The sequence below is a fragment of the Peromyscus maniculatus genome, chromosome 1, assembly GCF_049852395.1.
Source record: "Peromyscus maniculatus bairdii isolate BWxNUB_F1_BW_parent chromosome 1, HU_Pman_BW_mat_3.1, whole genome shotgun sequence".
NCBI classification, from domain to species: domain Eukaryota; kingdom Metazoa; phylum Chordata; class Mammalia; order Rodentia; family Cricetidae; genus Peromyscus; species Peromyscus maniculatus.
Genome location: NC_134852.1, coordinates 62,897,296 through 62,922,951, shown reverse-complemented (window position 1 = coordinate 62,922,951; position 25,656 = coordinate 62,897,296). Strand labels below are relative to the sequence as shown.

At 38.2% G+C, this 25,656-nt stretch overlaps 1 long non-coding RNA gene and 1 pseudogene across 7 annotated transcripts in view; one reads left to right on the top strand and one right to left on the bottom strand.

The window, feature by feature from the left end:
• LOC143267056 (large ribosomal subunit protein eL13 pseudogene) overlaps positions 1–16,827 on the bottom strand; it is a 75,487-nt pseudogene extending 58,660 nt beyond the window's left edge. Inside the window, exon 1 of the transcript XR_013041995.1 lies at positions 16,656–16,827. The product of XR_013041995.1 is annotated as a large ribosomal subunit protein eL13 pseudogene (transcript). The remainder of the gene's footprint in view (positions 1–16,655) is intronic.
• An 18-nt stretch (positions 16,828–16,845) lies between these two features.
• LOC143267054 (uncharacterized) overlaps positions 16,846–25,656 on the top strand; it is a 53,592-nt gene continuing 44,781 nt past the window's right edge. For 4 of the 6 annotated variants that reach the window (XR_013041992.1, XR_013041987.1, XR_013041986.1 and 1 more), the window contains exons 1-4: positions 16,846–16,935; positions 17,089–17,207; positions 17,532–17,599; positions 19,353–19,430. This is a non-coding gene — a long non-coding RNA (uncharacterized LOC143267054). Of the gene's footprint in view, positions 16,936–17,088; positions 17,208–17,531; positions 17,600–19,352; positions 19,431–23,413; positions 23,784–25,656 lie in introns of those variants that run through there. The other 2 variants (XR_013041991.1, XR_013041994.1) reach the window with 2 other exon arrangements.

The window sequence follows — 25,656 nt, the reverse complement described above, 5'->3', positions numbered from 1 at the left end:
AAAGGAGATGGGAAGTAGAGATCACTGATGAAAAATGGGACAAATATCAGAATACACAAGCTAAATCTAAGAAATAATGGGCTAAATACCCATGAAAGCAGTGCTTAAGACAGTGTATGACTTCATGGGTCAGCACACTGCTTAGAGGAGAAATCAGTTAAAGATGGAGCACAGGACACATAGCTGGTAATATGTAACACATGCATGCATATCTGTAACGTATACTTGTGCAATGTGTATAATATGCACATGTAGGATTGTGAAAAAGAATCATATTAGGATAGGTAGCTTGTGTCAACATCAGCAATAGTTATTGATATTCATATCTAGCTCTGATAATAGATCCTATGCAAAGAACATGATTCGTTGTTCTAGTTTCATTTCTGTTGTGATGAAACACTGGACAAGACCAACTTTAGAGGTAAAAGGGGTTCCAGGTTCTCGTCTGTCACTTCAGGTAAGGCCCAGCAGAACCTCAGGAGTCAGTGTCAGCACACCCACAATCAAGGGCACTGGAAACACAGGCACCCATGCTGCCTTCTTGCTTGTTCTTGGTTGTTTTTCTTCACTCTTAGTTCAGGGCCCATTGTAGAGAATGGTGAAATACAGAGTCAGTTAGATCAACTAATAATCAAGATAATTCCCATTGACCGGTCCACAGGATAATCTGCTCTAGACAATTTCTCAGTATGCTTTCACAAGTTAACATTTAAAATTATCACACTCAGCTTTACTGCTGCTGTTGTTTGAGACAGGGCTTTACCATGTAGACCAGACTGTCCTCAAGTGTTGGATTATGTGTAAGAGCCATCCCAAGTGGCTCAATTATTATTATTGTCATTGTTGTTGTTATTATTATTATTAAATTACTTGAGTGCTGATATAAAATATGATTAAATGAGTTCTACCTACCTTTCCAGTTTTTACCTCAACTACCCTGTCCACAGCTACTCTGAAAGTCAGAGGGGGTTTTGATCATCTCTTACAACTTCCCTTTCCAGCACCCTCAGAATCTTAGTGTAGTCATGGTGGGAAAAGTCACTGCAGATTTTACTTTCACTAGGAACTCATGCTTGCTGCTGATGGTGCCCTTACTGCCAACTAAACTCAGTTTGGCTGTGTGGATGCATACATTCCCAGGCACCATTGCCACACAAGTCCCTTGGGTGAGTGTTCAGGTCAGTTCTTTGGATATGAATTGAACAATTCAGTATATCACTTTTCCATAGTCACACAAAGTGCTTATTGAGTCGGACCATGCTAGTGAACTGCAATGATGCCCACATTTCACATACTGGAAGACTGTCAACACACAACCCTGAAGGCAGAATCTTATTTGAGAAAATTTCAGTTAAGCATTGGTGTTTTTAATTGCCCTACAACATGATTCCTACTGGTTTACCAGACTTCCTACGATGACGGTACAACCAGAGCTCCAAGTTGTGTCAGAAAAGTTTAAAATGTTACCTTTTTGCAGGTGAACTTAACAGTGGGAGATCTGAGTTGTTACCATAGCAACAGAAGTGACAGAAGTTAAAGGAACTGACAGCCTCCACTGAAGACTGTAGAGGACTAGCTCTCCTAACAGGTGATGAGAAACAGTCCCCAAGCACAAATTCACTCTCCTTACCTTTGGATTCAGGGCTCTGACATCAGCAACTATTCAGATCTGCTTTGAAAAACACAAATTCATGCCCTAGCAGAACCAGTCCATGCTGACTTTCTCTGTGGAAGATGTTATTTCTTCTTGGGCTGTCCCTCTCCCCACCAGGAAATGAAGCAGGGTTTTAGTCTCTCACACCTTACATGGCAGGGGCCATGTACATGTTTCTCGCCCAACATACAAACTCCCAGTCCAATTGTGGTGTTGCACACCTATCATCCAGGCACCCAGGATGTGGAGTCAAGAGGATCAAAGCTCTATCTAGTTCACCCTTGGCTATGAAAGGACCAAGCAGATGCCATAACAGGCTGCTTAGTCTTCTCTCAGAGATTAGGCCTCAGTTTCCTGAGGCTTAAGCAAGCAGTTTCTGGGAAGGCCATGAACAAAAGACATAGTCCTTGCAGTAGCTCCCTTTCTGCATGTACCCTGACTGTTCAAGGTTCAACCAGTTGTTTACTGTCTGGGACCCCTCACCAACTTAGAGCTGCGTGCATGGGTCAATGTGAACATGCTAGGCCAGCCTGCCCCTATGGTAGCTCAAGAACAAAGCCCAGGAATTGTCCTGGACTGCCCCCAAAAAGATAATTGCAACCCCCAACCAGTAAATTCAATGGTTACATACCCTCACCAATTAAAAGAGAACAGAGACCTTCAAAAATAAAAATAAACCAATCTGAGTTGCAACCGTGCCAAATCCCCAATCCCCACAACTGCCCTGAAGGGCTTGTGGTTTTTACCTTTAAAAAGACAGCCTCACAAACAAAGAGCAACTCCTCTCTGCCTCACTGTATTGGGTGTAGGAAAGTTCCCTGACTAGGCTTGTATCTACAGAATAAACCTTGCTGTTGCATTCTGGACATCCTCCGTCTTCAGTGCTCTCTTTAGAGTCATGGTCTGGGCATAGCAGCCAAACAGCTAGCTTGAGAATAATTTGGGCTAATTAGACCCTGTCTCAAAACTCAATCAAGCAGTTAATCAATGAATTAATAAAAATAATAAAAATAAAAACCCTTACCCTGAATCAATGCCTGTCTCACCCACTGCTCTCAGAGGTCAGAAGCTCTCACATTCACAAGCAGTTTGAATTAAAAGGGGACAAAATTTGGATCTAATGTTTCGCAGGAATTTGGCATAAGGAATTCAGATGTGTGTGGTAAGTATTTTTGGATCCCTGAAAGTGGTTTCCTCCACTGGTGAAATAAGCCAGCCAGATCATGCCTAATTAAAAGTCTAGGGCTTTCTGAGAAGGGCATTACAAGAATATCTCTGCTGTTGTGAAGAGAGGAAGATAGAAATGAATGAAGGAAAAGTAATGAGATACAGAACCTACTGGGCCCCATCCCTGCACAAGTGCACACTGATGTTCCTCTGTCTTTGTAAAATTACAAAAGCACTCTTCTCCCACATTCCTATCTGCAATCTGTTGACCAAACTGTGTGCACAACCACCCCTTAAGTGTGTGGGCACAGCATCATTATTTATTGATTGATCTCACTTTTATGATGATTCTATCTTATACATTGATCTATAAAATCACACTTGAGGATTTTAAATTTTCTGATGTAGGATATTTCAATATATAATTTTTCTTGGATTAGTTTTGGTGAATATTTGTCCTATATCGATAGCTAATTCATCCAGGTTCCTATAAAGAGAATCCTTCCTTCACTGCACGAAAACATCCCATATTAACAGAATGGTGCATCCCTTGAGAGTGACATTATTCCTGGTATTTTGAATTTCTCACTCATTGTGTCAAGGGCATGGATATGCTACGCTTACAGTGATCTTCACAACTGATTGTCAGGGACCAACACACTGTTTAGCTTTGGTATGTTATCTACATGTTGCCCTTTGATATTATGTATAAATGTCTCAGTCTTCAGTAACTATGAAATCTGATCTCTATCTGAGATTCTAAGTTACATAAAGTTCACCTGAGGGCTATTGGCCTGATTTTAAAATTCAATTTTCCATTCTGTAAGTGATTCACCCCTCCATTCATCGACCTGTTCTTCTTTGTTTGTTTGTTTGTTTGTTTGTTTTCAAGACAGGGTTTCTTTGTGTAGTTTTGGTGCTTGCCCTGGATCTCACTTTGTAGACCAGGCTGGCCTCGAACTCACAGAGATCCACCTGGCTCTGCCTCCTGAGTGCTGGGATTAAAGGTGTACACCACCACCGCTCAGCTCTGTTCTATATTCTTTTTCTCATTTTTCTCTTTTCGGTGTAGCTGCTCTATTTTCTACACATTTCTCAAGTGCACAAAAATAAATGAACCAATTTGTAAATATGCTTTGCATAGCTATTGTTTTGCTCATATCAAATAAATTTCTTCTGAAGAGATCTTATTGTAAACCACCTTGCTAATTTTTTATTGTTTTGTTTTTGAAGCAGCTTCACCATCCATAACTTTCATTTCTGGCATTCTTCCCCTTTTCTCTGCTTCCAGAGTAGACCTGGTGCTGAGGGGCATTCACACTTCACATTCATTGCTTCTTACCTATGTGCACTTTACAATGGGCCAGAGTCTCTGTGACTTCAGTCGGGTGTGTTGGGTTCTTTTGTTTCACTCTGATAGGGTGATTTTGTTCTTGAATTTGCTTGAAAGAGGCATATTTTCCTCAAGTTCAACTCTGCTGAGAGTGTATCATAAGAAAGTTTAGTTTACTCACTAGCTCTGCAAAAACCTGCTGAAATGATCATGTTTCCTTAAAGCAACAGTCTAAATTGCATGAGTTAATGTGAGGACAAGCTGTGTTTCTGTCTTTGAAAGAAAATTTTTCTAATGATGTTGATTTATTCTTTATATCAGTGTTTCACTTTTCAAATTTTTATAAAGGAATTTATAGTTATATGCGTATTTGAGAATATTTATTTTTAAATCTCACTTCTCCAAGTATTGGGGTCAAGTGTCTTATACCATGAGATTTTGGAAATTTTCCACAATTAATATTTTGTGAAATATTTATATTAATTTTTATTAAAATGTTTTAGAATCATTCCATTACGTCATCTGGTTTTCTATGAGAGTAGATTTTATGCAATTACCTTCAAATAACATAAAAAGATTCAGTTTTTTACTTTATCTGATGACTTCTTTGTAAAATTCTACATATAGAAAACTGCATTTAAATGAACAGAAAGATTTTTATAATGTCCATTTATTTATTATATTATTTCATTTTATTTAATGATTCTGTATTATTTCTGGCTTCTGTCACTGTTGAAATATACATATCCACTGTTAGTTCCTTGTTTGTGTGGGTTTTTTTTTCTTTTCTGTGTACTCTCAAGGTTTTTATTTTCTTTCTGCTTTTGCACTTGTACTATTACATGAAAATGTTCTGTCTGTAGGCCAGATGCATTTGCTTATCTTTCTGAATATCTGCATTAAGGCCCTCTATTAATGTTAGAAAACTGGAAGATTCAGATTTATATTTAGCTTTTCTCCTTTATTTGTCTTTTTCCTATGAAACCTCAATTGCATGTGCATTAACATGCTAGAATAACTCAACTATCTCTTGGAATATTGTATTCTGAACTTCAATATAAACTTGCCACACATGCCATATTATAGTCTCCACTTTCCTTTTAAAATTAGTAATCTTTTGCTTCTTGTATCTTTTTTAATTTTTCAGAAAATTAGTAGGCATCTAAATTTTGACTGATTTAACACAGAATCTTTACAAACCTGGATATTTTTTTCCTTCTCCCTAGCCCTATAATAACAGGCATCTCTTATTCAAAGTCTTCAAAATCAGTTGTTCAGTTTCCCAAAGTATTTGTAAAGATTCTTGGTTCATGACTGAGGCTGAATGGTTGACCTGTGTTTCTACGTTTCCCCTTGCCATGAGAGAATGATAATTAATTCTTCTATTTATCAATTGCAGCTAATTTCTCAGTGTTGTGAACAAGTCAGTTTCAAACTGATATAGAACCTGAGGCTATAGAAATAAATGCACATGTCTCCCCCTTCCTATGTTGTTAGACACATTGCTGGGTTTTCTTCCTCTCCTCAGAGGACTGTTTGGAGAAGCCCGTTCCTCTCCACACAGAATCAGTGCTAGTCAGGTGATGGGCAGGCACTGTTGTTCACCTTCAATGCACCTCAAACAAGTTATTCTTCTGTGTTGACTCAGCTTAGCTTTGTGGCTTTTGGGGTACTTCAGTTGCTTTGAGAAAAGACTTTAGAACTGATCCTACTTTACTAGTTGTTCATGCATACTTTCTCCTGCTATGTAAAACTTCAAGTTTCTGCTTATGGTTTGTAGTAATCTGTAGATTTAAAAAAAAAACTAGATCTGGCTCCTTCCTGCCTTTATAGACACATGATAATTCTGATTCTTTTTTCTGTCAAGAACCAGATTAGGAGTGTTTTCTATTAATGTAGCTTCACATTAATAGATGTTAATATACATATATTATACATAATAATGGCAGTGGTATATTTCCATTACTTTCACTTCTTGTGTGGATTATTTTAGGCTCTAATAGAAAGCCTTGACCATTTATCGCTAATCCTATTTAAAATATCAGGAGTGCAACTCCAAGTTTTATTCTATCTCCAGAGAGTAATGAAAGAATATTTTTTATTCTCTGATGTAACTTAAGATTTCTACTTAGCTTCTCAGTCTCTCAAGAACCACTTCTTTTTCCTTAGTTGGAAGAATAGTTAAGTAGGAAAAGTGTTTCCATGCCTGAGCATTTTGAGTGGCTTCAAGTCTGCCTGGAAACAACAGCCAAATAAATCTTTGTATCCTCTTATGTCCTCAAACATAATTTTTACTTCTTTCAAGCATGAACAGCTCTTCTTAGTGTGTGGATTGTTATGTTGATTCCAAGTCTATTATCATGCACCTATAAATAACCTTGGTTCAATTTAATTCTGTGGATACATAATTACTGCAACTTAATGGCCTGCTAATTCTTAAAGACTGGAACACATTTCATTTTAATGACCATGTATTTCTGGTATCAAAATTTATATAACAATTAGCAAAGGATGGGCAGTTATTGATAATAATATTTGACCTGTTAATGTGAGACTAAAAGAACATGCATAACAAACATTGCTTAAGAGATAATAATATCTCTGATTAAAACCTTCCTGAGTGAACTGTGTATAATAGCCCATGACTGTATTTCCATCCACTAGCTAGGCTACAGACAGAGTATCACAACCACAAGGCCAGTCTGGGTAGCATAACTAGACTGCCTATCTAAAGCATTAACATACAAGAAAACCAAGAATATAGCTCAGTGGTTCAGTGCCTGCACCATATGCATAAGAACTTGGAGATGATCCCCATCCACAAGCAACTGGTCGTATAACTGATTCTCACTCAACAGTAGAACAAGCAAGCACTGGAGAGACACACACTCAGAGTATTGAAAGAATAAGTCTAAGGCAGAGGATGAGACACCGAGGTTGCCAAATTACCTCAATCTGAGAGAGGACTGAGGAGGGTGGAATCATGGGTGCTAGAAGACAGTGCCAAGAAAGACTGGGAGACAGTGATCTGGGAATGAGATCATTCCAGCTGTGTGTATAAAGGACTCACAATAGAAGGAATGAAAAGCATTACCACTTTGAGAAAGCAAGGGGCAAGAGCATACTCAGTTAAACCTGAGCTTGAGTCATGTCAGCAGAGAGAAATCCAGATCTCAGAGTGCGATTGAAGCTATCAGGTCTAGAGTAGCCACAAATCTGACTTCAAATCAAATCAAGGAACAAAAATAGAAAGGTTAAAACACATGGTTGGGAGATCCTATTTTTTTCTAAGCATATACATCATATGTCAGATTCTTTTCTTGGAAGTATTTTCTATATTAGTCCTCTTGTCTTTTGTTTGCTTGTTTTGATAGTGTCTTGCTTTGTAGCCCATGACAGCCTAAACTCACAATTCTCCTGCCTCAGCCTTATCAGTGCTAAAATTACTAGCATCTGCCATGATGCCCATGGGATCACATTTATACTAAAACAACAAGAAGTGTGATGGAAGGCACTTGGAGGTTATTTGGGAAACCCTAGGTTTCACTGTGGTTGGAAAGTAGGCCTAACAGTTGATTCCTTCCTGTGTCCCACCAGTCCCAAAGACTTGATACCTTGACTCTGGGTTTCTTTTGAGTGAGCCCAGAGGTTTAGTAAAAGTAAATAAAGAAGAATAGGTCTTGAAAGCTGCCAGTAAAGACCACAAGAGAGGTCATGGTCTTTATGAGTGTCTTTTAATGAGATAATGTGCAATGTTATGTCTGTCATGAAACATTTTATTGATTTAATTACAGTTAATACATACTGAGCAGTAACTGTCAATCTGCAAAGTAATCAAAGAACATTTCTTACATTGCACTAGAAATGTAAGAAATGCTAAACATTGAAATAAGTTGAACAGTGTGATTCCAAAAGTATAGTCAAATTATGTCTTGTAAAAAACTACACAGGAATGAAATACGCCATAGCCATCTCCAGTCATTATTATTGAATTATTGTATTTATCTTCACTAGAATGTATGGGCTTTGCCTGGTGTTTCTAAGCAACTGTGATTTGTAATTCACACCTTCCTCACTACAGCCTCAGAAATCATCAAATGGTCTCCTACTGCTGACCAACAGAAGGCTTTACTGATTATAACATTCTAATGCATGATGTAGCTATAATAAAGATACTTTCTCAATAGATCATGTTTGCTGATTTCACAACTTGGTTCTCTCTGGTCCTTTACTGGATGTTTTCCAAAGACTCACCCACCCAGTGCATCCATCAGCTGACTAGCTCTTTTTGTTTGTTTGCTTGTTTGTTTGTTAGTTTGATTGTTTGATTGATTGATTGTTTGTTTGAGACAGGGTTTCTCTGTTTAGTTTTGGTGCCTGTCCTAGATCTCGCTCTGCAGACCAGGCTGGCCTTGAACTCACAGAGATCCACCTGGCTCTGTGTCCCAAGTGCTGGGATTAAAAGCATGTACCACCACCACCCAACAGAACATGTATTTTCTATAGTCTACCTATAACATCATTTTCAGGGAACCATGTAGTTGCCTTGGCCTAGCTACCTTTAGAGGCATCCATCATAGGTTTTTCAGGTTAGAGTCCCTGGCTCTTAGGGCACAATGTGACTTCCAGATCCTGTGGGACTGATGCATTCCCTCAGGCAGTGAAGCATTCACTTGGTGTTTCTCTGTATGTTGCCTTAGTGGTCAAGGAAGCACTAAGGCTTCACAGGACAATTGGTCTTAGACAGTGATCTTCTGTACCCTGTATGACTTGCAAACTTCACTGTATCCTGGCAACCACAATTGTATTGATCCTGGCAATTGCCATTATATTCTGTTTCTGATAAAGGTATAAAAAGTCTGGCTTCTCTCAAAAAATTGTCACAGCCTCAGCTTTACTGTGGTCTCTCCAACCTGGCCTGATTTCATTCCTTGAGGCTATATCCAAGTGATCTTGGCTCAGTAAGTAAGTGCAGGCTCTTACACTCATTATGTTTTATTTAAAATATATTTAATCGAAGTAAAAATATATTTATATTTATATAGAATAAAATGCAGAGATGGCTCAATCATCAAGATTATTTACTACTCTTGCAGAGGACTTAGTTTTGCTTCCTAGCATTCCTTTTGAGTGCTAGAAAAATACATTAATCTCAAGGGGTCTGATATTTCTACAGTAGGTTATCTAAAGTTGGCTGGTCTCCACCATGCTTGGGAGGGGTTGTCTAAAGTAAACTAGTCTCTAACATGCTTGGAATGGCTCATCTTGATTAGCTTAACAAAGGTGGGAAGACCCACCTGTAATGTGGGCAGCACCATTCATGGGATGGTGTCCTTGGGCAGCACCATTCATGGATCCTTGGAAAATAAAACATGGACAATTCATCTCTTTCTACTTCCTGATTGTGGAGGAACATGACCAACTTCTACCTCCTGTCACCATGACTCCTCTGCTGGAACCTTCCTCTGGGAGCCAAAATAATCTCTACTTTCGTTAATTTACTTTTAGGTGAATATTTTCTCACAGTGATGAGGAATGCAACTATTACATATCTATTTTCTAAGTGTAATTCACTGACAGTAAAATGATCTTATCAAGAGTTACCATCATTTCCCTTCAAAACTCTGTATATCATAAAGGATAACACTGGAATTCCACAAAGATTACATTTCAGTTCCTCTATCCCCTATCCACCAGGCCTGAGTGAGTAACGTTCTATTTTCTATGTAAATAAATGAGGTTCTTTTCACTTCACCCTCTATGCATTCTTTTTTTATGACTGACTGATTTTAAGACCCTGAGAAGGTTTCATTCATATTATCCTGTGCCAGAACTGCTTCCCTTGTAAGGATTGGGTACTGTCTCTTCGCATCCAGCAACCAAATCAGTTCACGAGAGTGTCTGCTAAAAACCTCCTGAATTAGCCTTTGGTTCATAGTTCATGTGTTTCCATTCATTTGGCTATTTATCCCTGTGCTTTATCCAACCTTGGTTTCAACAATTCTCGCTCATATAAACCTTCCTCTTTCTCGCTAATTAGACTCCCAGTGCTCCACCAGGGGCCTGGCCATGGATCTCTGCATCCAGACTCCTCAGTGCTTGGATGGGGTTTCTGGCACAACTATTAGGGTGTTTGGCCATCCCATCACCAGAGTAGGTCAGTTCCGGCTGTCTCTCGACCATTGCCAGCTGTCTATTGTGGGGGTATCTTTGTGGATTTCTGTGGGCCTCTCTAGCAATTTCTTTCTTCCTTTTCTCCTGTGGTTTTCATTTACCATGGTCTCCTATTTCTTGTTCTCCCTCTCTGTACTTGATCTAGCTGGGATCTCCGCTCCCACAGGCTCTCTTTCCCTCGACCTTCGCCCTTCATTACTCCCACTCATGTCCAGGTTGTTCATGTAGATCTCAACGATTTCTCCGTCATTGGGCAATCCTTGTATCTTTCTTGGGGTCCTGTTTTCCAGGTAGCCTCCCTGGTGGTGTGAATAGCAGTCCAGTCATCCTTGTTCCACATCTAGTATCCTCCTATGAGTGAATACATACCATATTTGTCTTTCTGAGTCTGGGTTACCTCACTCAGGATGATTTTTTTCTAGATCCATCCATTTGCCTGCAAACCTCATGATGTCATTGTTTTTCTCTGCTGAGCAGTATTCCATTGTGTCTTATTTATCCGGAGGGCCTGATCCAGTTGGGGACTCCTCAGCTATTGGTTCATAGTTCTTGTGTTTCCTTTCGTTTGTATATTTGTCCCTGTGCTTTTTCCAACCTTGGTCTCAACAATTCTCTCTCATACAAACCCTCCTCTTTCTCACCAATTGGACTCCTGGAGCTCCACCTGGGGCCTGACCTTGGATCTCTGCATCCGGTTCCCTCAGTCATTGGATGGGGTTTCTAGCATGACAATTAGGATGTTTGGCCTGGTAGCCTTCAAATACTTCAGAGATCTATTCAGAGGGATTGCTCAACATCCCTAATCATCAGGGAAATGCAAATCAAAACAACTCTGAGATACCACCTTATGCCTGTCAGAATAGCTAAGATCAAAAACACTGAAGACACTTTATGCTGGAGAGGATGTGGAACTAGGGGAACTCTCCTCCACTGCTGGTGGGAATGCAAGCTTGTACAACCACTTTGGAAATCAATATGGCACTTTCTTAGAAAATTAGGAATCAATCTCCCCCAAGATCCAGCTATACCACTCTTGTGTATTTACCCAAGAAATGCTCAATCATACCACAAGAGCACTTGCTCAGCTATGTTCATATCAGCATTGTTTGTAATAGCCAAACCCTGGAAACAACCTAGATGCCCTTCAACTGAAGAATGGATAAATAAATTGTGGCACATATACACAATGGAATACTACTCAACAGAGAAAAACAATGACATCATGAGGTTTGCAGGCAAATGGATGGACTAGAAAAAAATCATCTTGAGTGAGGTAACCCAGACTCAGAAAGACAAATATGGTATATACTCACTCATAGGAGGATGCTAGATATGGAACAAGGATGACTGGACTGCTACTCACATCACTAGTGAGGCTACCTGGAAAACAGGACCCCAAGAAAGACACGGAGAAATGTATGAGATCTACATGAACAGCCTGAACATGAGTGGGAGCAATGAAAGGCAAGGGTCGAGGGAAAGAGAACGGGAGATCCTAGCTGGATCAAGAAAAGAGAGGGAGAACAAGGAATAGGAGACCATGGTAAATGAAGATCACATGAGAAAAGGAAGAAACAAAGAGCTAAAGAGGCCCACAGAAATCCACAAAGATACCCCCACAAAAGACTGCTGGCAATGGTCGAAAGACAGCCGGAACTGACCTACTCTGGTGATGGGATGGCCAAACACCCTAATAGTTGTGCCAGAAACCCCATCCAAGGACTGAGGAATCTGGATGCAGACATCCACAGCTAGGCCCCGGGTGGAGCGCTGGGAGTCTAATTAGTGAGCAAGAGGAGGGTTTATATGATCGAGAATTGTTGAAACCATAGTTGGATAAAACACAGGGACAAATACCCAAATGAATGGAAACACATGAACTATGAACCAAAGGCTGAGGGGCCCCCAACTGGATCAGGCCCTCTGAATAGGTGAGACAGTCGATTGGCTTGATCTGTTTGGGAGGCATCTAGGCAGTGGTACCAGGTCCTGGGCTCGTTGCATGAGTTAGCTGTTTGAAACCTGGGACTTATGCAGGGACGCTTGGCTCAATCTGGGAGGAGGGGACTGGACCTGCCTGGACTGAATCTATCAGGTGGATCCCAGTCCTCGGGGGAGACCTTCATCTGGAGGAGGTGGGAATGGGGGGTGAGCTGGGGGAAGGGGAGGGGGGCAGGAAGGGAGAGAACAAGGGAATCTGTAGCTATTATGTAGAACTGAATAGTATTGTAAAATAAAAAAAAAAAAGAATCAGAGACCCATTCATTTTCACATTCATGAATTCCATAAAGTACAAAACAAAAGCTATAGTGTATATACAGAAGACCTGGTGCAGCTCTATGTAGGCCCTGTGCTATGGTGATATTTTATTTGTATTAAAATGTTATTTGTACGTTAATAAATAAATTTGCCCAGGGATCTGAGCTATTAGCAAGCATTAGGAAAGCAGGGCAGTGGTGGTGTATGCTCGTAATCCCAGCACTTGGTAGGCAGAGCTAGGTAAGTCTCTGTGTGTCAGGGATACAGCCAGTATTGGATACACATGCCTTTAATCTCAATACCAATCATAAAAAACCTGGAGGTCTATACAGATAGTCCGTAATGAGGAGGTCATGTGGTTGGGTTTATAACCAATGAGAAGGCGAACAGAAACTCTATATAAAGACTTTAACACAGGAGGTAGCTCTGGTTCAGAGAGGTAGGACCACCAGAGGAGGAAGGGTAAGGTTTTAGCTCTTAGCTCTGACCTCTTGGCTTTCTACTTTGCTTTGGTTCTGTGTTTCTCATTTAATAAGATGGTTGGTTACATACACTGTGCTTTCTTGCTTCAGACTCTGTGAGTTCATACAAGATTTTCTCAGTTGTTTTAGAGGGTCTTGTTTTCTTGGTGTACTCCATACCCTCTGTTACCCCCGTCCCTTCTGATTCCTCTCTTGTGGGGTTCCCTGAATTCTGAGGTGGGGAGAGTTGATGAAGACATCTCATTTAAAGCTGTGTGTTCCGATATCTCTCTCTCTCTCTCTCTCTCTCTCTCTCTCTCTCTCTCTCTCTCTCTCTCTGTGTGTGTGTGTGTGTGTGTGTAATTTCTAACTGGGGTGGGGGGTCTCTGCATCTGTTTCCATCTGCTTCTCTGATGATGACTGAATAAGGCACCGATCTAGGAGTATAGTAAAATATCATTAGGTGTCATTTTAGTCATTTTATTGTTACTTTTTTTAGAGAAATAACATTTGGTTCTTTCTTAGTTCTCTGAGCTATCTAGTCTGTTTCTTGGTCACAAGCAATGTCTGGTATGGGTGCTCTCTCACAGAGTGGGCTTTAAGTCAAATCAGACATCAGTTGGTTATTCTCACAGAGTTTGTGCCACCATTGCCCTAGGATATTTTACCAGCATGTATATGTATATCCTTGTAGATCAAATATTTGGTGGTTAGGTTGTTTCTCTTTTGGTAGCCTACAGAGTATGCTTCCATGTCAAAGACACTAGAACATGAGGGTGAGCAGATTCTATGTAGCCACCAGCTCAACCTCTTCATGTGTAGGTATTGTCTTCAGCAATGGGACCTTGCTATCAGTTTGTGGAGGGCAACTTATTATCTTGGCCACAGCCTAGGTTTAAAATAAGTTCTTTTAAAAAAATCAATGACTAAAAAAAATAAAAAATAAAAAATAAGAAAAAATAAATAAAAAAAATCAATGACTAGAGCTGAAGAGATGGATTCAAAATAAGACTCAAGAGAGTCAAAGATGGAGTTAAAATTTAAAATTACTCACTGCTTCTGAAGGTTACTTGTGTTTGATTCCCAGCACCCACATGAAAGGTAACAACAAGTTGCCAGGGATTTGACAACCTATTCTGGACTCAGAGGCCACCATGCATGCTTGTGGTACACAGATAAACATGTAAGAAATCACTAATACACAGGAAATAATCCATAACTACCTGACAACAGGTTAACATAAAGTATTATAAAGAACAACATTTTCTATGCATAGTATATGCTTGCTGAACCAAGAGGCAATTTTAGTGGCTAGCCTGCTGCTTGCTAATAATGTCCAATCTGAAGGTCTGGTAAACTGTGTCACACAGCAAAGCAATGTCTTTTTGGAGACAGGCTGTCCATGTGATTGACACATGCTGTGAGAACAGAATGTCTCCCATGGGATCTCAACAAGTCTGGGCATCTTTAAAAATAGTACCAGGAGTACTTGAAATCTTGGCACAGTTATACAATCAAATGAGAAATCAAGAAAATGAATGAAATGGTGAAAAAGATGGTGATTTGCAAGAGATTTGAACTCTCTCAAATTGAAGTTTTCCCTCAAACATATCTAGTTTAAGTAGGAAGATATTGTTCTAAAGATGTACACAACATTCAGAAAGAAATGGAAATAAAATCCAGTTGTATATGAAATAAAGACAGTAGAAATATGGATAGAGAAGGATAAAAATAATTAAATAGTTAGAAATTCAGTCAAATGAAGTGTGAAGAGTTGTGACTGGCACAAGAATCTCACAATCATGATACTGGACAGGGCTTATCTTGTTCAAGAGCTTACTTAATTCTAGATGTGTATAAGAAAAACTACACTCCTGGAATAGTGATAAGAAGGCTCTACTTGAAGCCAGGTGTGATGGGCCACTCCTTTAATTCCAGCACTCAGAGACAGGTAGATCTCTGTGAGTGTGAAACCAGCCTGGTCTACAAAAGGAGGAGGAGGACGATAAGGAGGAGGAGGAAGAGGAAGAAGAAGAAGAAGAGAAAGGTGGCTCTACCTGGCTGGATGTCTTGCCAGAGTTAGGGCTCACAAGTTGAATTAAGTTCATAATTTAATAAGAATAATTGCTCATATAGTTGAGCACAATGAATAGGAGAATTTCTAGTGTAAGCATTCTCAAAGTGACTTTGTTTCTGACTATAGGTTTGTAGCATTCTAAAGTCCTGAAGAATCAGGCCTCTTCTTGCATATTCTACACAGCCTCATCAGTCTCAGCAGTAAATATCTAGGTTATGATTCTGAAGCTGTAACTCATTTCATCTTGCTTTGAAAATATCGTCCTGCACTTTTCCTCTCCTCTTTCTGTGGTTCACTGAAAGAGTTTGACATGGAGAGGAGACATATCTCCGTGTAGTCATTTTTTGTGGTGTTTTAACAAAAGGAGTAGGCAGGAATATTAAGACAAAAAAGGCAGAGAGTACCTTAGTTTGGGCTGATGTGTAGATTGCTTTCATCATTTTTCTATGGCAATTATATCAATTCTGAAAATTTATCCATTTACTCAGTAGTATTACATGCCAGAAACTTTTATTTATATTCTAAAAAAGACCTGAAATATAACAAAATAAAAGAAATTCATATAAAATATGAACCAAAATATAAAGATAGTATGAAATTGAGCAAAGGGAAAGAAGCTTTCCATATGTATTACAGCCACAGAAAATATCTGATAAGTCTTTGGTTAAGAAATAAATTCAATTCAACAACAGAAAAAAACAAATAAAGGAGCAGAAGAAGGATATTTCATGAAGTAGAAGACATGTGTGTTTTGATACAAAGGTAGGACATCCTGGACTTGGTGAATTACATTCAATAAATAAAGACTGACTGGGCTGTAGGTGCCCTACAAATAGAAAATGCTGTCTGAATTTGAAGAATAGAGAAGTCATAAAATTAATGATGATTTATGTACAGTCATAGTGAAGTCTGAAAAGAAAGTTCATGAGTTTGGGTTGTGAGTATCAAGCGTTGCTCAAATGTACAATGGATAGCTGATGGGAGGGAGAAAATCAGATTCCTTTAATGGTGTGGCTTCTGGTAAATCTACCGGTGCTGCTCTGGAGTTCCTCATTAACATGAGTATGCAGGACTACTAAATGGCCTAGATAAATTATTATACAAAATGAAGAAAGAATATGAAGTTGAGAGGGTAGGGAGGTTGAAGGAGCTCTTGAAGGAGTTGAGATAATAGAGAGTGAATATGATCAAAATATTTTGTAGTAAGTTTTCAAAAAAATAAATATGTTTTAAAATACATGCACTGGATCTTAGCTTTGATTTCCACCATGAAAAATAAGTTAATAAATCAGGTCAAGTTTTGCTGTTCCAGAGAGGTCTGTTGAGAGCTGTCTAGCCTTCCCTCTCAAGGTCCATTTCTGTATTCTTACATATCTAATTGCTACCCTTTGATCCTTTTCCAGTAACACTATTCTCAGTTTTGTAATTCAACCCTGAAGCATTGGAGATCTTGGAGGGTAGAGATATCTTCTTTAGTAAATCTCACACACTCTCTTAATGAGATAAGAGAAACCAAACTGTCACACTTACTTTCTTAACACAGTCACTGCTGACAGGGGCAGGTCTCCATGTGCTAGAAATTCCCTACTGCCAAAGCCCAGGGGTCCTCTAATACAGTCCCACATGACACGTTACACCCGGACTTACAGAGTCAGTCCCTCAAGCTCTCCCTCCACTCTGACACAGTCACAAGCAGTAGACTGTTAACTGCAATTCTAACTGACAAGAGTGGGGGATGGGGTGGGATGTGTGCATGCTCCTTCATGAATGATTCCCAAATTGATGTCTTTACCAAGGTGATTCTCCTTAGGTATATATTTTTCCTCATTTCTGACTAGAATGTGTAAAGGGAAGGGGTGCTTTGTTCACAATTTGGTGTGCACATATGTTACTGGTGGAATTATTGTTCACACATATTGGGCAATGTGGATTTCTAATGCTGGAATTTTAACATATTTTGTAGATTTACTTGTGTAGAAGTGAAACTCTTTGACTCTGTTCTTCAGTGTGCTATGGGAAATGTAATATTCAAACATCTCTCTGAAATTATAATTTTGATGGAAAGTTGAAGATCTTCCTAAGGTAACACTTGATATGTAACTCCAGGCTTTTATCACATGAAAATTCCCTTTTAAATATCTCAATTAATTACACAACAATCCCTTTCTTCTCACAACATGCTTCTGTGAAAAACAACACAGAAGATAAACAATGGGTTCAAATAGACTTTTGCATAGGTAGCAAGACTCATTTCAACTTATAAAGGCTTTGTTTTTCATATCCCCTTAAGCCTTTAAATAAATATTTGCAAAGAACATCAAGTTAATACATTCATTAATAATCTGTTTACTGCTCAGAGAACAGTCTGCACCCCCAAGAGCTGAAAATACTATGTATTTTCTCCAGATGCCCAAAGGCTGTGAAGACCCAGGAGTTCCCATGAAAAAGAAAAAGATGCATCGACAATCGCCCAGGTGCTCAGCAAGTTCAAGCATAAACTGGGAGCCAACATTGCATTGCTGATTTCTTTCCATGGACCTAATTACCACTTCACTTCACTCAGAATCCTCTCATCTTCATGCAAATGTGCTGTAGCATCTGTTCACTTTACTCCTAGAGAGGTTTAGTCTTAACAGTCTGTGGGCTAATACTGAGCTGCAAAACATCCAGGCTTATCAGTAATGATAATCTCTCATGAGCATTTAAACACATTCTATCAAACAGAAAGTAAAGAAACCTCACTTTAACAATTCTGCCATTGAGTGTATAAGGGATAAGTCCTTCTTTCACATGTGATTGGGATGTGAGTCCCTCTCGAAGATGGAATGGCATAAATACGTAATATTCGTGTGGAGGAGGCCATAACGCTAAAGATGACAGGGCACATTCTGCTAGTCTCCAGCAAGATCATTACTGACCCAAAGAGCAGAAAACAGAGTGGTGATTTCACACAACCGTGAACCCATCTTCCTCTGAAACCATCCCTGAAAGCAGTATTTAACAGACTCACAGTTGAGTGAGGAGGGAAAATAAACTATTACAAAGATAAAGCATCAAAGTTAGTGAGGAGAGGGTCATCAGCCTGGCTTCAGCAGCTAGTTCACTCTGTGTGTGCAGGTGTATATGTACATTTGCAAGTGTGCATGTCCATGGGTGTGTATGTGTGTGCCTGTGTATGCATGCATTGTATATGTATGTGTTCTGTGTTTATTTACATGTATGTGTATTTAGGTATGCATTTATGTATTTTCATGTATATGTGTGCATTGTACATATGTATGTATTTGTGTGTATTTATATCTATATGTGTGTGCATGTGTATGTGTGTTAAGTGTGCATTTGTGTGCATGCCTGTGTATGTGTGTGTAATTGTACATATGAATTTGTTCTATATGAGTTTTGTGTAAATTTATGCATGTGTGATTATGTGTATATTTGTGTATTATCTATGTATGTGTGTGTACGTGCATTCTTGTGTGTGTACAGTATAGATCATGTGTGTCTATTTTTTGTGTGAATGTGTATAAGTGTTTGTGTGTAAGCATATGTATATGACTGCATTTTTGTATATATACCAGTGAAGACACCTATATTTGTGTATGTGACTATTTGTCTGCCTGTTTTCTGAGTCGTGTACATATGTATGCTTCTGTATGTACATGCATATATATGTATATATTCATGTTTGCACATTTATCTGTATATATGTATATATATTTATGCATTAGTAATATGCTTATGTATTTATCTGTATGACTTCATGAGTATACAGTGTGCATGTGCATCTGTGTTTTTGTATATGTGTGCACATTGTACATTTCAATCTATGCAATCATAGACAAACAAGAACACTGAGGGCAAGCAAGTGAAACGAGAAAATTAGTAATGTAGGATGAAATAACATGATTATTGAGATGAATAAGGCACATATAAAGAGGACAATGGCATTGTTTACAAGATGGCTGTTTGAAACAAGGGTCTTTATGAACTTGAATTTGACCTGAGCAATATCAGACTGACATTACCACCTGCAGTATGTGACTGAGTAGATGGTACAGTGTGCCAGCTAGAACAAGAAAAATGAGTTCCCAAGTACATTTCTTATTGATCACCCATTAATTCATATTGTCTTATAAAATTTACAAATATGATTTAGAGTTTGAACTATGTTAACTGGCATTATCAAGAACTAATAGTTCTTCTTTCTCCATTACTTGTCCTCCCCAGTGCTGAATATGCTATCAGTCTTTCCAACCCATGGATGCATAAGAATTCAAGGAAACAACAGGCAGAGTTGGAGCTAAGGTATTCTTACTTAATTATCTTCTCATTGGAAGAAACCATTCATTCATAAAGTATTATTATTTCCTTAGTAGTTTATTATTCCTTAGTATGAACTGTATGATCTTTGATTATGTAAATTTTTCTAGGAGAAGAGATATGCTTTAAGCACAGTAAGTTATGAATACCTAAATTGTTATAGCCTTTCACCATAATAAAACAATTAAAATTTAAATTAAAGCACAATGAGATGAGAACACACTTATATATACATAATGCAAACAAGCTAAATGCAGTTATTTGTAAATAAGATGAGTGGGGAACATGACTGGGCTAATAAGTGGAAAATTAAACTTAGAACGTTCTTTATAATATATGAATATAAAATGCAAAAAAGAATTTCCTTCTGAAAAACTCGCTGAAGTTTTCATAAACCATATAACTAATTTACAAAGGAAAGAGAGCAATTACACATATGTCATGTGAGGATAAAATTAAGTAAATATAAATATTATAACTGATGATCCTTTTTAAGGAGATGAAGATTATACTGTAAGGTTTCTTGTAGGGAAATATTGTATTACTGGACATGTGCACACACCAGCAAAATTAGTGTAAAGGATTATATCTCTGGGTAATGGAAATTCATTTTGCTTTGCTATATTAGAGGTGGTATGGTAATGATGGATTTAAGAACAAATGGTAGATCAGCCAGCTGGTGGTCTCTGAGAGGGTTCTATGTAGTACTCAAAGTAAATGGGGACCTCAGTCATGTTCAAATCCTAACATTGAGATTCTGCAATTCAATGATAAGAATCTTCATTAAATATTTGAAATCCCATCAAGTTTCTAGATGTACTATTACGCCTTTTTGACATAAAATATGTGACCTTCGTGTCTTCTCTCCTTTCATCTACAATGTATATATCTGGAAATGATTCCTAACATCAGAAGCTAAAAAAAGTTGTGTTTTATACTTTTCTTTCTCAAGTAAAATGCATCCCTTTTTCATGGAAATTACCTCTATACAAACAGTATTAGCCAGCAAAAGTCATTAGTCAAAGGGTTTCTAGCTACAGGTTTCATCAGAAACTCAGGAGGCTGAAATAAAAAACAGAAAAGTACATTCACAAGTTAGAGCTGTAATTCATGTGGAATACAATCTTTGATCAATTTGCTGTCCTCACTCAACCTAGCTATGACCTTTCACCTTAATATACAGTCATGAATTACAATTGTCATAAATGAAAACACATTGAAGACTATGTTTCTTTTGCATTACTAGAGATTGAACTAAGAGCTTTGTCCGGGCTGTTCTAAGCATTATATTTCACAATTTTGCATTATTCAAGAAAAATATTACTGTCATGTCAGAAACACAGTCGCCTCATTTTACAACAATTTTTTGCAAATTTCCTGTGGTCTCAGAACTAAACTCTGGATCTGTCCTAGAGGACTTGCCTTGATGTATCACAATCTTCTGTGTTTTATTAAAGCTTTTTCCTGTTAAAAACTACCGTGAAAATTAAGCTAAATGGTTTATCTATCTATTTATCTATATTTTATATCTGTCATCTATAATTTACCATCTACTAATATCTATCTTCTTTTTTAAAATTTATTATTATGTATACAGTGTTCTGCCTGTATGCATGCCTGCACACAAGAAGCAGGCACCAGATCTCATTACAGATGGTTGTGAACCATACCATGTGGTTGTTGGGAATTGAACCCAGGACTTTTGGAAAGGTAGCCAGTGCTCTTAACTGCTGAACCATCTGTCTAGCATGGTATTTATCTTCTATACATTATCTAGAGTCACCTACCTTTCATCTACAGCCTACCTATTATCTATAATATATCTATAATCTATCTCTATCTACCTTCTATCTGTAAATGACACTTCTAGCATATGTTATTCATTTTCTGTCATCCCTCTGTCTCAATGCCTGGCATGTGTCTATCTGTGTCACCTCCTTTGAGTCTTACTACCATGTTCCCATTTGAATTTGCTTTTAGAATTTAATCAGCTGTCCTTTACTATAATTACTTTTCATATGCTAATTCTAGTCTCTCCTAGTATACATTGTTTACAACATAACTCTCTCCCATATTTCTGAAGCTGTTTAAGGCATATATACAAAATGTATTTCTGGTAACTAGGAACTCATGTTTTATTTCTATAGCAGCTATGTCTCTTGCTTCATGAAAACAAATTTATGAATGAACATACCATTTTAGTCAGAAAAAGTGATTTTTTTCAAAGATTTCTACTAGCTTGGCTCATTAAAAATGAGCTATGAGTCCTGAACTCCACACAAAGAACTACAGGTAACTAAGAGATGCTAAGAGTGGGAGAAATAGTCTTTCCTGGGATGAGTATTATGAATTGGTTATCTAATATCAAAAGGTTAGTGTGAAAATATACATAGAAGTAATGTTACATAGACTGAACAAGTTTTATTTAGGAATCTATATGTATATACATATACATAAATACTTGTAATAACAATTAATGAAAAACTAGGCCATGAATTTGAAAGAGAGCAAAGGGAGATAAATGAAAGAGTTTGGAGGGAAGAAAGGGAAGAGATAAATGATACATTATCATTTTATAAAACAAATAATAAAAATGTATAAAAAGAAATGCAGATGGTTTCAACAAGCAACAAATATATATATATATATATTGTGTGTGTGTGTGTGTGTGTGTGTGTGTGTGTGTATTGTCAAAGGTTATGCAGACATATTACCTCTGCAGTCCACACTGGTAGTAATTAGCTGATAATTGCTTAAATATATAAGCCTGAAACTCCGAGGTGCACAAGTGTATTTGATCACCTTTACTGGCCTTCTGGATTGCTGGTTTTTTTTTTTTTTTAGCAAATATGGATTTTTAAACATGCTCTATGGAAATATCTTAAGCCTCCTCATTTCCTCAGAAGACACGTATGCATGGCATCTCCAAGCATGTGAACTTGGAAATTGAACAGGATAATAGCTTTGTTTTCAGGAATATATTCTATGTTTAATAATGCAGTGTAAAGGTCATATTTTCAGATGCTAAGTCACAGAATGTTCTGTCTAAAATCTTGACAAGTTTGCCCTTTCAGGAAAAATGTACATCCATGTGACCATGTGTGGACTGTGGAAAATATGTCTTCATTCACCTTTCAATTGTTTAATAATCCTTAAATTCTTAGTTTACTCTTATACAAAAAGTTCTAATACTTTATACTTTGAAGGTCAGTTTCCATACCTAATGCAAAGAGAAATGGAATTGTTTTATTTTTCAGCCTTCCTTGTTTCCACAACTTGGTAATGCAATCATGTAAAATTATCAAAAACAGTACGTTATTTCCACTTCCTATCTGTTCACATTTATATTATGTTACCATTGGTTAGCCTAGAGTCAACACTCAAAGAGCTTCCACTCTGTCCTCTTTCCATGATTGTTGGTTGGAATAAGCCAGAACAGACTCAGAGACCATACACCCATGGTAGAGGTATGGACTGGCTGGTTTTATGTCAACTTTACACAAATTATAGTCCTGGAAAGGATGGAACCTCAGTTGAGAAAGTGTTGGTATAAGAATGGGCTGTAAGCAAACCTGTAAAACATCTTTTTAATTAGTGATTAATTGTGGGTGGCCCATCTCATTATGGGTGGTTCCACCCTATGCTGATGGTCCTGGATTCTATAAGAGATAGCTGAGCAAGCCATAAATAAAGAGGTGAAGATGGGAACAAAGTCTTCCAAGTACAAAAAAAAAAAAAAACATAGTTTAAAAATTGTCTGGACCTGGTGCGATGGCTTGCTGAGTAAAGGTGCCTGCCGCCAAGTCTGATTACCTGAATTCCATCCCCAGGACCCTCATGGTGGATGGAAAGAACCACATTTGTCCTGTGAATTGCACCCTCATATCATGGGTCAACACACATGCTTATGTGCACACAGAGATTAGTACAAAATAAACATATTGTTGTTGTTATGTTTAATATTGCAGTGATGAAATGCTATGACCACAACAACTAGGAGAGGAAACGCTTTATTTGGCTTATGCTTCCACATCTCTGCTCGTCACTGAAGGAAGTCAGGGCAGGAACTCAAACAGGGCAGGAACCTGGAGGCAGTAGCTGATACAGAATCCAGGGAGGAACACTACTTACTGGCTAGCTCACACAGCTTGCTCAGCATGTTTCCTTAACCCAGGATCACCAGAACAGGGAAGGCATCCGCTGAGCCCTCCCTCATCAATCACTAGTTAGGAAAATGCTCTGAAGGCTTGTCCACAGCCTGATCTTATGAAGGAAGTTTTCCAGTCAAGGTTCCCTCCTGTCAGGTGACTGTAGCTTGTGTCAAACTGACATAAAACCACCCAGTGCATATAAATAATATAGTTTTAAATTTTTAAGAAAAAAGTTCTAATATCAGAAAGTTTGCAGATTAATGTGGAAGTGAAGCAAAGGACCAAATCCTTTAAGAGGACACAATTCAGAGCAAGTCCATGTGCACAAGCATTGTCAGGACCAAAAAGCCAGACTACAATTACCACAGAGCTCAGAAAGGCTTTCTGTAGCCTGTAGGATCCCGTCTCTCTCAGGGTCAGCTCTCTTATATGAACCTCTGGCCACCAAAGATTTCGCTCATCACTCAGCAGTACGAATTTCTTGGTAGAGGAAAGAAATCCTTTTGCTTTCCTCACAAACTCATTGTGGAAACCCTCAGGACTCTCTGAACTCTAGAGAGAAGTTCCCACACCTTCCCAGCTGCATGTGCTCCTTCACTGTCACCCCATGAATCAGGTCATCAGCACCTTGGGCAGTTGCTCCTCCACCACAGCTCTCAATCCCTGCATTAAAAAGAAAGTCCTAACAAGGTGCAGGAGGAGAGTATGTCCTGCAAGGAAGCCCTGGCTGCAGGAGAGTTCTCAATAGGGACATTTTCTACTTCCTATGTGGCATTTCGCTCAGATTATTAGTAAAATATAGAAGGAATGAGAAGAATCCAGAAAGAGGATGTGAGTAAAACCTATATGGAAAATAAAAGAATAAAAATTTAAAAATTATATAAAATAACAAGATACTGCAACAAGGAAAGCATGATAGTGAAAACAATAAAGGAATAAAACATGAAGTTGGTCTATTTGTGTTTTTCCAAACCACACAACATTTTCTAAAACTCTATACTTAAACAATGAGCCTATGGAAATGACTGGATTAGTGATATATTTCATACAAAAAAAAGTGCAGCCTCAACTAAGGCATGTTGTTCCAAAGTGCTGAAATACATTTGAGATTTTAAACTAAAGAATTAATACACAAAATATCAAGGGGACACAGGGCAAATGTCAAAGGCTGGAGTTAAAAGCTATTGTGAGCAGCCAGACACGGGTTGTAGTGGGTAGCTGTTCCAGCTTTGACCTGGAAGTACTACACCCATTGAGCCTTTGGTAACTGCCATGCCTACAAGGCAGAGCCAAGACAGGAGCCCTTAAGACCTGAGATTTGGATGTGCCAGCTGTCTTGGTTCCTAGATCCTGGATGCTGGAGGTAGACTGAGCAGAGTTTTCCAGAGAACACAGCTGGACAGCGCTACACCTTTTCTGGACCCTGTAACTTATCCCTTTACTTGTAAATTACCCCACAAAATAAAACTCCCTTTTAACTACGTGGAGTTGCCTTAATACTACAACCAATAATGAGTGTTGGTTATCAAAAATGCATCTTCTGCAAAAAAGAGTAAAGGCTTAACCTCAAGTCATTCCCAGAGATCAATTTTAAAGAATTGGATGGGAATATTTTTTTGAGGATTGCATTCATTGATTATATTCCACACTCTGAAGTGGCAGAAATCTTTCTCTCACCCCACTGTCCAATACAAATTATATGGTATGTGCTTATGTCATGTACACACATTTGCCTAAAATGATACATGATGTGTCTACAAGCATTACTATAAAGGTACCAACATATTCCCTAGGCATTAGGGGAATATAAATATTGTTAAATGTCATTAATTTTATAGTATTATTTTATTTAAAGTAACATAGATGAGTTATATACTTTACATAATTTGAGTTTATAAATATTCAGGGATTTTTTTTATCTCTTAATCATAAACCAACCATTTTTTTACTTGATTTTCTGGCACAGTTGCTATGTCTTGCAAAACATATGCTTATAACTTAGCAAAATATTAAAGTCTTGCAAGAATATTGAAAATTGGGAGGACATTAAAAGTGAATCC